The sequence below is a fragment of the Onychostruthus taczanowskii genome, unplaced genomic scaffold (assembly GCF_017590055.1).
Source record: "Onychostruthus taczanowskii isolate IOZ18803 unplaced genomic scaffold, ASM1759005v1 scaffold34, whole genome shotgun sequence".
In the NCBI taxonomy this organism is placed as follows: domain Eukaryota; kingdom Metazoa; phylum Chordata; class Aves; order Passeriformes; family Passeridae; genus Onychostruthus; species Onychostruthus taczanowskii.
In genome coordinates, this window is record NW_024500794.1 from 3,255,002 (window position 1) to 3,269,104 (window position 14,103).

General features: G+C 44.8%; 1 protein-coding gene across 1 annotated transcript in view; it reads left to right on the forward strand.

Annotated features, from left to right (window-relative positions):
* ARHGAP31 (Rho GTPase activating protein 31) overlaps positions 1-14,103 on the forward strand; it is a 60,089-nt gene that overhangs the window by 21,393 nt on the left and 24,593 nt on the right. The window lies entirely within an intron of this gene.

The following is a 14,103-nucleotide window of genomic DNA, read 5'->3' on the forward strand; positions in this document are numbered from 1 at the left end:
GAGATTTTTCTGGTTTGATGGAAGCTTGGGGGAACTTGATCCTCTTCCAGAAAAACACATTTGTGTGAGATTTTCAACTCAACTTTCTGGGTTAGTGATTCTAACTAACAACAAACCAGTTGCAATTTCTGCGTGCTTTACCAACTTCTGAATTTTTAACAGTAAATTTGTGTTTACCAGGAGTTGAGATACAAGAAAACTGGCTCTTAACCTTAGGTCTTCCACTATCTCAGTGCATGACTCAAGCTGACAAATGATTTCTGTTTCTCCTGTTTGCACCTATGGGATGAGAATGATCCTTATCCTCTGTGAATTCATGACTCCTTGCCGAGGGCTTAGATTTTTGCTGACATAAACAAAGCACATTTTGTGAGACTGTGCTGAGGTTTTATCCTCACAATGGGGGACGTGACATACAAGCAAGATTTCAGATGAGGGGATTTTGTGTCCTGAGGGTTGAAAAGCAAACCATAGGACACTCACCTCCTTTTTTCTATTTATTGACAAGAAGCACATGCAATATTCTGGACTTCAGCTTGCAAGGAACAGCGCTACCATCCTCAGAAGTGCACAGAGAGGAGCAAACACTAGGCAGGCATTGATGATATCACTCAATGTCCATTAGAGCTGGTTCCTGTTTTGCACTGTGCTGTACTCCATCTTCCCCTACCACAAGACTTCCTTTCATCCAGAACTGGAGTAAAAAAGGAGAAACTACCCCTAAATAAAATTTCTCCAAAAAGTTTAAATGCGTTAAAAATAACAATAAAGGAGTAAACATATTTCACCTTTTAAAAACAGCATATTTGAGTGTTTGGTGAAAAAATTTAACAGAATCCATGCATTCTGGTGAAACAATTTGATTTTGTGAAAGGCACACTTTCCTACTGGAAAATCTTTCAGCTGGATGATTTTCAAGTGGCCTTTCTTCCCACATGCTTTAGTATCCAATTTAAACTCCAGCTGCTGGCTGTGGTCGTCCCATGCTGTAGTGAGTGCTGCCACTTATGCTTTCCTTTAACACAACAAACTTTTCCAGGGAATCTTTCTGTGGCTTAAAAGGCATCACCTGATAATGGCATGGGAAGGCCGGCCGAGATGGTTTTGCCTTTGTCTCAGGGGCCGGTGCAGAACCATTCCATTCAGAGTAGTCTCCTGATGGATTTTGAATATCCAGGAATCCTGCCTCCCACCCTCTCCCTGAGAAGGCAGTTCTACACGATACTATGTCTCAGTCTTAGGAGGTTTTCCCTACTCTTTTAATATCCTCTCACAGTTTCATTCACTGGTGGCTGCAAGCCCTTGATCACCCAGAAGCAGCTGTTTCCCTGGATGTTGTGCCTCCCCTGAGCAGACCGCTGCTGCGTGCCTTCGTTTCTCTCCTGGTCATTGGGCCAGCTGTGCCTATTTGCCACCAGCACTTTGTTCTTCCTTGCTAGTTAATCCCTGTCGGTCATTAGAGTTTCTGCTCCTTTTCTCTTCCTCCTCCCCATATGCCGCATGGTATCCTGTTTTCCCTGTAACTGTAGCCACACTGCAGGGCTGAAAGACTCAAGGATTTTTCCATTAATAATCCCCACGCCCTTTTCCTGGTCAGTACACTGCTTAAGAGGGATTGAGGTAATTCATTCACGAATAGCAGGCAGTACTCAGAGAGGGGCAGAGGGCGACAGGAAGATGTGGGCTCGCTGGACTCTTCATCTCCCTTCAGCCACGGGCGGTTTTGCTCCCACAGCAGCTCGTGATCCCCCATCCCACTGTCCTGTGTGAGCACTGGCACGGCTCCAGCCGTGGGGGGCACACCCTCCATGCCTGGGAATGCTTGCCTCAGTGTCAGCACTGCAAATTCCAGCAGCCCTGGCCAACTCCTGCTGGGAGAATGTAGGTGGGCTTTTTTTCCTTTGTGTCTTACACCCTCACCATCCTTTAAGATTTTGCAACTGCACCTTGAGTAAGAATTTCTTCTGGTGAGGAAAACTAAGCCCCAGTTCACTCTCTTGCAGCTCTGCTGGCTCTGCCAGACTTGGGGCCACATCTGTTGACTACAATTGCATACAGCTGGAATAATTTTGTCCATTTGCTTCTGTGGCAATATATGGATAGAAATTGGAAGTATAGTCCTTTGCTTAGTTACTGCAGTGTCACAGGAAGGCTACTTGGCCACAGATAGGAAAAAAAGGAGAAAAATCGCATTATAACAATATATTTTATTTTATTCACATATACCTGTGACTCATCCTAGAGGACCATTAGGAGGCCTAGTTCTAGACAGTCTGCTAAGGGACAGGTCCTATTCTGGTTATTGCTGTGCATCCCTTAGTAAACACCCTCCCCATCCCACCTGTTTGGCTACAGTGTATGGATGTGGTATAGAAAATGCTGGGGGGCTCTATTTCCCCAGTCAAGAGAAACCCTTTCATGCTGAGGTGCATGTCCTAAGGGGACCCAACTCCTTGCTCTGTGAGGAAGGCCATGGGATCCTTGTGGCTGAAATCCTGTGAAGGGCAGGCAGCACTGTTACCCTCTGGTTGTGCTCCTCACCCTCTGCCCTGCTGTGTGTCCCCGTAGCCACAGCTCCACGACTGTTTCTTACATTGTGCAGCAAACTGCAGGCTTCCTGGTGGGAAATGGGACAAGCCCATTGGCTTCTCTAGTGGCAGAAATGCAAACCTTGAATACCATGGGCTGGGGGAGGCCTGAAATGATGTCTGGTTAGGTTTCCTCTTCTCTGCTGTGGCAGTGGCACACACAATGGCAGTCTGTGGAGCTGAAGTGATTCAGCTTGGTGTGAGCTGTGTTCTGCACATTCGTCGCCCATTTTCTCCACTGTTGATGAAACAGCGCTGGCAGTGGTAGTGATTCCTCCATTTGAGAGAATAAAAAGGAAGGCAGTAAGTAGTCTGGTGTAAAGGTCTTGGCATTTCCCACAGCTTATGACAGCACTGCTGGAACGCAGGGGCTGTGGCTGTAGCTATTCTATTGTGAGCTTACATTCCTTAGCAGTGGGAAATCGGCAGCTGTAATTAGTCTCTGATGTTCTCTGCTAATAAGTGATTTTCTGCTACTTGCAAATACTAGCATCCCTAAGACATAACTGTATTGTTTTGACCTCTTATCTCTTCTCCCTCCTCCTCATTGAGAGGGACCCCAGATGTTCTCCAAGACTACTTGGAAAAAAAAAACCATCCACCCCTGCTCCTCCCTATTACATCTCTTTCTCCAGTACTATTTTTTTTCTTTCCCGGCCACTGGGTAGGAAAATGGTTCCTGCTAGTCCTCATGGAAAAGGACACAGATGCCGTCAGGAAGCCCATTTGCTTTAGGAGGAAGAGGAGCCTGACATCAACAGGAAGAGCTGTGCAGCAGAGCTGCTCCTGCCTCTGAGAGAGGGGGCCTTGAAAACAATGTCAGCTCGCAGTTTAGGACTGGCCAGCAGGAAACGCATGCACCCTGGTGTTTGCTGTGCAGAGGAAATGATAAGCACTACCTGGCCTGACTTGGAGCACAGATAGCGTGGGGAAAAAAAAGAGAGGGGGGAGGGGGAGCAGGAAAGTTGTTGTTCTTCATACTGCTTCAGAGCCTGTCCTTTGCAAAATGGAAAACAAAATAAAGTGTGAAATATAGAATATATCAGGAATCCTTTGGGGGGCTTGGAAACCGAGGAACACAATTGCCAAGTGATTATATTTACTGCTTTAGCAACTGCTTGATATTGGGTTTTTTCCCATTTTGGCACTGAGAATGACCCTTAGTTTGATAACCCCTGGCATGCATATTTATTGAGAGGTGAAAGGAGTGAGAAGCTTGTATCCCTTATGGAACTGGGAGGATTTTTTGTGCAGAAAGACATGGGGACAGTGCTACCACTGGGAGCAAAAGGACCTTGTGAGTACAAAGAAAAGTGTTGTGTAGATGGATGTCTTTCCTGACTTGTCCTTACTAGGTGAGGGGATAGAAGCCTTCTTGAAAAGTAAGGAGATACCATCATGCTGAATATTTTATTCAGCTTTGTTTCTTTTCCTCTTTTACTAGCGTCTTTAAAAGCAACATTGTGCCTCCTTTCATCACTGACCATCAGACAGAATTAGTTTCTATTTCTGATGCCCTTCCACCTCCGGCAGGCAGTTGCAAAGGTCCAGTCCCTGCAGCTTAGCCTTGGAGAAACCATTCCTCATCCTCTTGGTGCATCTCAGTAGTTGTGTGCTGATGTCTTGAGGTGGAGGTGGACAGACACAAACAGCATGGCAGGAAACATTCTAAACAATCCTAGCCCAGCTCAGTCTCTAGAAGGCTGGGAGGCATTGTGACACCATCTGCAAATGTTGTTCTGCCTCCTTAGATGTTCTTGCTGATTCTCTCAGGCTCTGGAGAGTGAGCAAACTGCCCTCTTGCAACACATTTGAGCACTGATGTGCCACAAGGCTGGCAGATGGAGCAGTGCTGTGCTCCCTGCTGTTTCTGCGAGAAGCCCTGAAGGAGCAGCACCACATCCAGATGTTTGAGCCGGGCTGCTCAGCAGCTTTTTCTTGAGCACTTTACCCTCCCTGGTGTATGGAAAAGAAAACAAGATCCTTCTGAATATGGCTGTAAAAATACACTTTAGAGTACTGCAGCCTCTGAAGATGAAAAGGTGTAGCCAATATGACCCATATCCCATGGGCTGCCCTTCTTAACTAAACTACCGAGTGACACCACTCCACTGAGACTGGTTCTGGACTTGCTGACGCAGATGTCCATGCATGCTTGAGGAACAGTCCCGCAGAACAACAGCTTTCCTTGGCTGTGGGTGAGTGCTTCACCCAGCAAAGCCTCCAGCAGCAGCAAGCAGGACAATGCTTCAAGAAACAAGAGGACCAGCATGTCATGATGTGTCCCCCAGACCTACGACACTGGCCTAGCATGACTTTCACATCTTTTGACTTTGTTAGGCTTTGATTGACACGTTAATAAAACCCAGCTATTTCTCTGAGAAGAATTTCCTGGTAATGCACAGGAAACCTCACACATGCACACACACATGCAGAATTTTCTCCATGCTTTTCAGACACAGAAACTGAGGCCACAGACTGTTGTGATCATATACCATGGGCACTACTTAGGATGGGTAGAACAGAGCCTTGTTTCACCAGAAAAACATCAGCAATCCGAGTCACCCACAGCTTAATCCTCTTCAAAGAAAGACTGACCTGTTTTCAGCCTCCTCTGAGCAGGATTGGTGGGAGCATTTCTGGGTGACCTTCCACTGCCAGCAGAAGTCTTAATTCTCCACTCTGTGCTGAAACTCACACCATCATTTTGTGCTCCTATAAAGCTGGTGAAAATGCTTCTATCATTTGTATATCTCCTTTGCTAGTATTTGCACGTCACAGTAAAAGGTAAGAGGGTGTAGAACAAATTGGTCTTATTTTCTTTTGTGGAAGATACTGATGAGTCCAGTGGGATTTTTTTGTATGAGTGTGTTTCTTTGGGTCAGGCCCAAGCAACTTGGCAATGAAAACACTCATGCTAAATATATGCTCAGCAACTGAGCAAAGATGGAATAGATTTGATGCTTCTTGGCTAGAAATTATAATGCTTGATTATTGCTAGTGCCTTTGCATGTTTGTTTTCAATCCGATCGACATATAAAGCCTTATTTGCTTTTTAGCAAAAGTCTGTTTTCACTTGCCTTTCACTTCTCATTTGCAGCCGTTATGGGTTTGCATTTAGGCTCCTCATCTGTCTGCCTGTGATATGTAATGATGCTCAGCGATTTTTCCTGCTCTTTGCCCCAAGTTGTTGACTGTCTGTAAAACAGTCCAGTTTTACAGTTATTTGGAATAACCTCTGGAAATTGCTGTACTGCTCTTGACTAGGAGAGCCCTAGAGGCAGAATCAGGGAGAGGCCTGAGTGAAAGAACATTGCTGCATAACCTGCAGTGTCAATCTGCATCAGTCCATCAGTGTGACAGAGGACAAAAGAAAAAGAAGGGAGAAGATATAAGTAAGTTCTATGAGATTCAACTATGCCGTTTTTCTTCCACATGAGAGCTTGTTCAAGGACCAGTTTCTCTGTTACTTTGTCCCTTGCTACTGAATGATAACCTGGGCTTTCAGTGGGGTGATGGGCCCCCGTTCTCCCTTTTGCACACCTGAGCTCCCTGCCACCCTGAGTTAGCTGGATGTGTGCCTTAAAGCTTGGGAGTGGCTGTCATGTATGCTTGTGAATGTGTGGCAAGCATGGAAGGAGAACCATGAGTGCTGGTGGACCTCCATCCTCTCCTTGCACATTTGAAGGAAAATTGCACATTCCAGAAATTTCTTGGAAAAGAGCAAGAGAGAACTGAAGAGCAGCCCACTTTGCTGTAGCATGGGTGTTCATGAGAAAACAGCCCAGTTCCTTGCTTCATCCTGTCTCTTCTGCAGCCTTCCAATAGCATTTATTTGGGAATTGGTTGCTTTGTCACCACCATGCCATCACCACAAAAGTGAAGTAAGGATCTGTCGAACAGTGAGACATCATTACAGAGCAACACAGAAACTGCAGGCAGGTTCCATGTCCTCTAGAGAGAAATTGCTACAGATTTCAGTGTATGAAGATGGTGTTTGTGAAGAGCACAGTACAAAGGACTCCAAAACTGTTTAACTAGTTGCTGGTATTTTTCAGGTGCACATCAAGACCTAAGCACTCAGAATTTCCTTCTAACAGACCCAAAAGTCTGTCTTATAAAGAGAAACCTGGAATCCCTATTCCCTGGTACACTAGAGTCCAAGTTGAAAAGGACTAAGGGACAAACTAACACTGACACTCAGGTAGGGAGCATTGATCCCTTTGAATTGCTGCTCTCCTGGTTCTGGGATCCTAAGAATCCCGTGTAGGAATCTCAGAGTGGCAAGGGAGATTTTGGTTTCTACACCCTTACAGCAGTCAAGAAGTGTGTGTTAAAGCTTACAAGTTGCCTCCAGGGTAATTTTGGGACTGTAAGAAAATGAGCAGGTCTGCATCAGGTGGCAGGCCCAGGTCTAAGATGGAGACTGTACTTGTTTTTTAACTTTCTTTTGAAGCTCTTGTAAATGAAAACATGTAGATAAAGATCTGTTGAAAGGAGGAAGAAACTTACAGAGTCCATGCAATTTTGTTGCTTTGTTGCCAGCAGTTAAGTGGGTTAGCATGGTTTACTTGGATTTCTATGCTTAAGAGGAGAGCAGAAGAAAAAAGGAAAGCGTGATACAGAAAACATGCCATGAGCTTGTTTATCGATCTGGATGAAAGACAGCAGGCTTTCAAGAGACTTCAGATGAAGCCTACATTACTGGCTTTCCATCCCATCACCCAACACTTACCTGGGCTCTTCCCTGGCAGGCTGCTTCTCCCACCTCCCTTGAGCTGCAGCATCGGCATCACCCCACTTCAGCACTCCATCAGCTGGTGCAGCCTTTGGATTTGTTAGTGGTTTTAGTACATGTCACCAGAATCAAGGTCAGTGGCAGAATTCCTGTCTTGCAGCTTGCTATCTTCACATTATCTAGGCATTTACCAAGACAGAGGTCAATTCACTACATGCAGCTTCAAAACTATTCTGATGTTTTCTATACTTACACCAGAGTCCATTTCCAGACACAGCATAAATTGTCCAGTTACTCCCATCTCCAGAATTATTTATCCCGATTGCTTGTGATGTGGTAAAGAAAATGCTGTAAGATATCCACCCTAATCTCCTGTGGATCAGGGTTGTTAGGATTTGAATGGTTAGCTGAGGACGTGCACAGCTCATTGACCTGCCATGCAGAACCTGAGCCACTGTTTTCCGAGGTGGTTGTACCACAGAGTCATAAAAGTTAGGAGTGGAGATATCCTGTTCTGTTATCTGGTCTTTTTTTTTGCAGGAAATTCTCAGCAGGATGTTTTCCTAACAAAACTATTCTAGTATTTAGTACAACCTCTTTCAAAAGTGCCTGCATGACAGAATTTGCCAGCTATGTCAAGGTAAAGTCACATTTCAGAGGGACACAGTGACCGCCGGGGCTGAGAGTCAGCATTCAGTGTCTGCTTTGGCAGTGCTTTCTCTTGGGCTTTCTTTGATGTGTGCTGTCTATGAGCTGGCTGGGTCTGCCAAGGGCTTTTTCATTCCTGCTTCAAACATCACAGTTGTCAGATGTGCTCTGGAAAATCAGGTGTTCCTACATGTCTTATTTAGGTATGTTAGATGTAAGCTGGGTATAATATCAGTGGGGGAAAAAAAAAAATCCTTGATGGTGGATTCACTCAAACTCACAGCTGAGCCTGCAGGTTGTGTTGAAATACGTGTGCTTGAAATCAGAAGGCCACATCCCAAACAGCACTCAGTGTTTCCACTTCCCACGCAGGCCATGGAGGGTGATGGCTCCCAGCATCTGACAGATTTGAGATCTGTTTTTCCTACATTTTTGCCCAGAAAATCACAACTGTGCACAGGACAGTGCTTTCATCATAGGGAATGGCACTGTTGTGATAACCTTTATGACATTGCAGGGGCATTTCCCACAGAAGCAGAGGGGAAAAAACACATGAAGTGTGTGACTTACACAGTGAATAAATTGTGCTGCCCATGTGGACAGGATCATCTTGGTGCCAGCCATTCATCCTTTTAAACTGTGTTTATGGCAGCTAAGGGAGAAGAGCCAAGGTGAATTGTAACATGTTTGTTTGTTTTTAAGCCTGTTTGGTGCTGGTGCTGTTTACCTGTCTCATGATGTTCAAATACAGGTGGGTGTGTGTGTGTGTGTGTGTATGGAGGGGTTGTGGCAGCTTAGCCACAGCTAACAGCCAAATTCAACACGAGAATTTGAGAGTGAAACAGGTTTTGGCCTGTTTTTAAATTTTATTTTAAATTTTTTTGATTCTGTAAAATGAATTTAGTGCTGGTGAAAGTATGCACAGACATCCTGGAAACTGAAGCTCTTTGTGCTTGTAGCATTTATGTCCTGACAGGGCAAACCATCCCCTTTCCCAGCTCTGCCAATTTCATCTCTGAGCAGGAGAGACCCTCTGCATGGATTTCGGATGCTGTGGTCCCTTCCATCCCTGGCTGCTGCTGCTGTCAAGGAGACAGTGGAAGGCAAAGGAAATGCTACATGGTGGGAAGGCAGGATTTATCCTTAGCTGCCACTGGTTAGGGCTGTGCACTGGGAGAAAATCTGGTGCTGTGACTGATGTGCTGCACCAGGGTGTTGATGAGCTGCAGGGAGGAGAGCACAATTTGATCTGCTCTCAAGTGTTTCTCAACCAACCTTATGCCTAGTGAAAACTGGGACATGTCAGCAAAAAAGAAAAAAAGAAAATAGTGAATCAGCTTTAAAACTCGTGATTTACAGTAGAAAGTCAGGAAATGCAGAAAAATATCATATCAGAGATACTGATGATCAAGTATGTTGCCATTTGTACAGTGTTGTTCCTTTCCTGTGATTAGGAACTGAATATATTAGTTTGTTCAGTTTCATTAATTTTTTGTACAAAATAACAACTCTCACTTAGTACAGACTGAAATACTTTTTAAAAGTAAGCATTTCCTATTTTAGTCATTTAAATTGAAACAGGAGACTTTTGACCTTTATTGTCATGGTATTGACATAGCATGTTAAGAAGCATGCACTACTAATGAGGGTAAATGAAGACAATTTTAAAAAACACTTATGTAAACCAAAATGATGAAATAAAAACGTCTACAACTTTTTTTTTTTTTTTTTTTTTTTTTTTTTTATGGTGCAGGATTCGTAGTGGGGAGAAATGGAAAAAAATCCAAACTATTTCCTGCAAGTCAAAAATCAAAAAGTTGTTGTTCCAGGTGAAATGAAAGGTCTGCATTTATCCTCCCAATAGCTGAACTAAAATTAAAGTAAAATTAGAGAGGACATAAAACCTCCACCATGTGGCAGAAACCAGCTACCAAGGAGGCCCTGAGCATGTCTGTCACCAGTGCTTATCCTTACAAGGAGTAGTCTGAGAAAATAACAGAAGGATAAAGTAGAAAATTCAGTGTGCTGCTGTTCAGTGCAGTTCAGGGCAGTGTGCCCTGAGCACATGGCCCAGTCCAGGTTAGCTAACTTACTGTCTAACTGGGCACTACTCACACTGACTGGGTAGGGTGTCTGACTCAGCAACCTCCTCCCTGGGGTCCCTCTGAGCCCATGGAGACGCAGAGTTTCTTCTGGAAGGTGGCACTGAAAGTCACAGGATATTGCCTGCATTTCCTGCTGGACCAGCATCTTCCTTGCTCTTTGCTGGCTTTGGTGGGAGGCCAGGAGGCCATCCTCCCACTAGTCACTGGAGGGGATCACTCTCTCTTTTCTTAGTGACCTCTCCAGCTTGGGCTGCTTGGGGATCCAAAATGCTCAGTCCAGTGCCAGGTGAATCCTCTGTCAGGCTGGCAGAGAATGGGCACCTTCTTTGCTGGTGGGGACATTTGGTGGGTGGCAGCACCATGGCTGGGAAGAGACAGGAGAAGGGAGAGCCAGCAGTGCTGGGAGGTAGGAATTTCCGCTGGAAGCTGGGATGATCAGAAGGAGGAGAAGTGGTGTCTGACCCAGCGAGAGTAGCAGACAAGTGAAGGTGGCATGGGCTGTTGTCTTGGAACAGACCCTGGTGAAGGTGCCCGTCTGTGTACACTGGACTTGGAGGTGATACCCAGTGAGAGTGGAACGAGTTACTGCGGCTGCCTTTCTGGTTTATTTTTGTCTAGGGGAAGAAAAGTATTGTCTTTTGTGTGCAGAATGTTTATAACTCAATTTCCCTTCTGACTGATGCCTTGCTCCATGCTCTCTCGTCCTCCTCCATCTGGTTTCTATTGTAGTTTTAAATGAGGACAGTTTGGCTGTCTGGCAGAACAAGCAGGGTCTGTGTGACACCAGCTGCCCCTTCCAGCTTCTAAGACTCCTAAGCTTCCAGCACAGTGTTAATTATAGGAGTGTCAAGATTGGACTCCCTGGCCCCCCATCTCCTTTCTGTGCCTGCACATATAGCCCCTGCTGCAAAACCCCATCCACGTCTGATCTTCCTTTGAGAGACACCCAGCCCTGTGATTTACATGCCCTGTGACTCTCATAGAGAGCTGTTGTAAAGCACATGCCAGAGCCTGTACCTTCCTGCATTCAGGGTTGATCCCACCCTCAGTTCATCAGGAGCCACATCTAAAATAATCCTACCAGCTCAGAAACTCCTGGAAGTAGAAGAGAGCTGCTCACTGCTGCTCTAACCTCACCACCCCCAAAAGCCCAAAAGGCTAAGCTTGTAGGAGATCAGAACTGCTCAGGAATGCCAGAGCTACAGGTCCTGCTCAAAGAAAACATTTATTGTGCTCCAGTTGCATACAAGTGCTGCATTTAGGGGCTTGATTTGCAGGAAGTCAATGTAGTCCCTTCACCTCCAGGGATCTGAGGTCAAGGTCTGTAATTTTCAGTTGCAAGTGAAAAGTGTACTCTATGGGATTTTTTTTGGCATCACAAAACTGCCACAAATTTTGGCATAACTGACTGTTTCTCTTCCTATGAGCCAAAGATCTGGTATGGTAGGAAATCTTGTACGTGGTGAGTGAAGGGCACTGGCAGAGATATGTGAGAAGCCCAGGGCTGGAAAAGCAAGGAAAAATGCAGGGCTGCAGTAAGAGACGCTGGCAAAGCTCAGTATATATTGCCTATTTGCAATCTATAGGTTGTCTCTGCTGTGTAGTTTTCACCCACTTTTAAAAATGGGTTGAATTTTAGACATTTGCTCCAGATTGTTTCCCTCGGGCCCCTGTTTTTTGCTTACCAAAAAAATAGGTAGATCCTCAACAGACGGATCTAGCCTTCTCTTCTTCTTCTGTATAGGGGGTGTGCTTACCTGCCTGAGGCCTCTTGACCTAATTTACTCCAAGGAAACTTAGAACTCAGCCAAAAAATGGTGTGATTTAATAGGTCTTACTTTCAAGAGGTCAAATTAGTCACAACAAACATCAGTATCTACGTTTTTAGTTGGTTTTCTTATTCTTAATACTGAGGTTTTAAAAAGTATCTAATAAAGCATGCTTTGTGCATGGACCCCATTTTTTGGCAGCCAGGCGCCATCATATGAGGCTTGTCTCCATGAAAGACTGTTAACCTTTAGACAAATCTTGTCATGTGTCTGTCGTGATCAAATGGGTTTTCTGTTCAGTTAATTCTTTTTTTGGGTTGCATAGAGCTCAATGGTTTCACTTCTCTCACCCAGATGGGTCTGAGGTGGATGTGGATCTGCCTTTCATTTTTGCTGGTTACATGTCATTTGTTCCAAGACCTCTACCAAGAAGGCGATTTTAATATGCCATGTATGCATAGCTTCTACCATAAAGATGTTAAAGCCTGATTTTCCAGAAATGGAGATGAGGCCTGAAGTAATTTGTCTTTCCCTTTTTTTTAGCATTCTCATCATCATATGATCTGAGTTCCCTACTGCAGTTCCAGATAATCAGGACTTACTCAGAGATAGGAAGGTCCTCTTTTTTTGATGTGTCACTTGGACTTTTCTTGGAAGGATATTAAGGAAATTTCATACTTTTTTTCCCCCCCGCCTCTGTCTCTTTGCACACTATTTAGCCTGCATAGGAAGTAGGTGTTGCATGCACTAAAGGAATGCTTCCCAGGTTTTTTCCTTTCTGGAAGGCTCTTCCTCTCCAAAGTTCTTGAGGAGAGAATACCATAACTCTGTGACTTATGGACAAAGCTTTCACTCTGTAGACTTCACTGTTCTCTTTGCAATTCCATGGTTTCATGAACACTGTTGCAGGCTTAGGGCCTCTGCCATGAGCTCTGCCCAACAACTTGAGGGTCTTGAAAGTCAGTACAAGGGCTTTGAGTGTGACACAGCACGACCAATGTGCCCATGTTATGAGTGCCTGCTCAAAAAAACCCCATAAAGTCAATTTTTCCCTGCTGTTTTGGAGAAGCTCCTTTGGCTGAGAAGAATTAGTCTGTTTGGACCCTTCCAAGTAGTCACTGGGACTTTGTGTACACCTGCATTTGGGTTAGCCAAAAGACAAGAGAAGGGACACACAAAAGGACTTTTTTACTTCCCTCAGCAAGTCAGGAGGCAGAAGGGCAGCACTGCCCTGACTGACTGGCTCAGTAGCAGTGTGTTCCTGAGGTGGGTGCAAGCTTGGAGCCCTTCTCCCCAGAGCCTGTGCCCTGCAGTGCTTGGCAGGGACAGGTCCACCCATGAGCTGGCTCTGGCCTCAGTGGCTCCCATGAGAAATAATAAAATAATGAAAAATAATAATGTGCCAACTGTTTTTGTTCAGGCTGTCGTTGGAGGGCTGTCTTTGGATGCCGTCTAATGAAGCACATGTTAATATGTCATTACAGTCCTGAACTCTGAGCAGAAGGACTCAGGGAAGGTCCAGCCAGAGGCATTGTCTCCGGGGTGTCACAAAGATGCAGTAATTGCTATGCCTGGCTTCCCAGTCAAATCTATGGCTTAGCTGTTTTTTCTTCATACAGCTTTTGAAATGTGCAGTGCTGCAGAGTCAGCATTACAGCTGGGAACTTTTGACTTGTGCATTTACTGACTTTTGTGCCTATGGCTGTGTGAAGCATTGCATTAAATACACAGTAGTTTCTAGCACCTAATAAGGAAGGGCTTTCTTACTGTTATTGTTATAGCTTGGGTTGTTATAGTACTGGGGACAGGGAGCCTTGATCTGACCAAGAGCATGGGGGGTTCTTATACCTATATAATGGGGAAAAAATTAAACATATACTTTGGGTCCAAGTCTGGATGTAAATTTTGTGCCTCAGGCTCCTCTCAGCTTTAAGACTGGTTAAGTCTTTGTCTAGTTATGCTGATGGAGTTCTTTTGAAGCCAATGTCAGGTTTTGTCAGTGTGCAGATCTAGTCAATATTTGAACTTTATACCCCCTCAGTGGGATTTATGAGCACTAAACTGTGGGTATGTAGGCTTATATGGAAGTGTGAATGCTTCTCTGATTTTTATCCAAGCCAATGAGACCTTTTGGCACAATTCAGCAAGGCTGGAGCTCTATACTGAGGAGAGTGGAGATTCCCAGGACCTCTTGCTTTACCACATGCTTTCAATTAGAATGAAAGAGCTTATTTTATTTTATTTTGGAAGAGAAA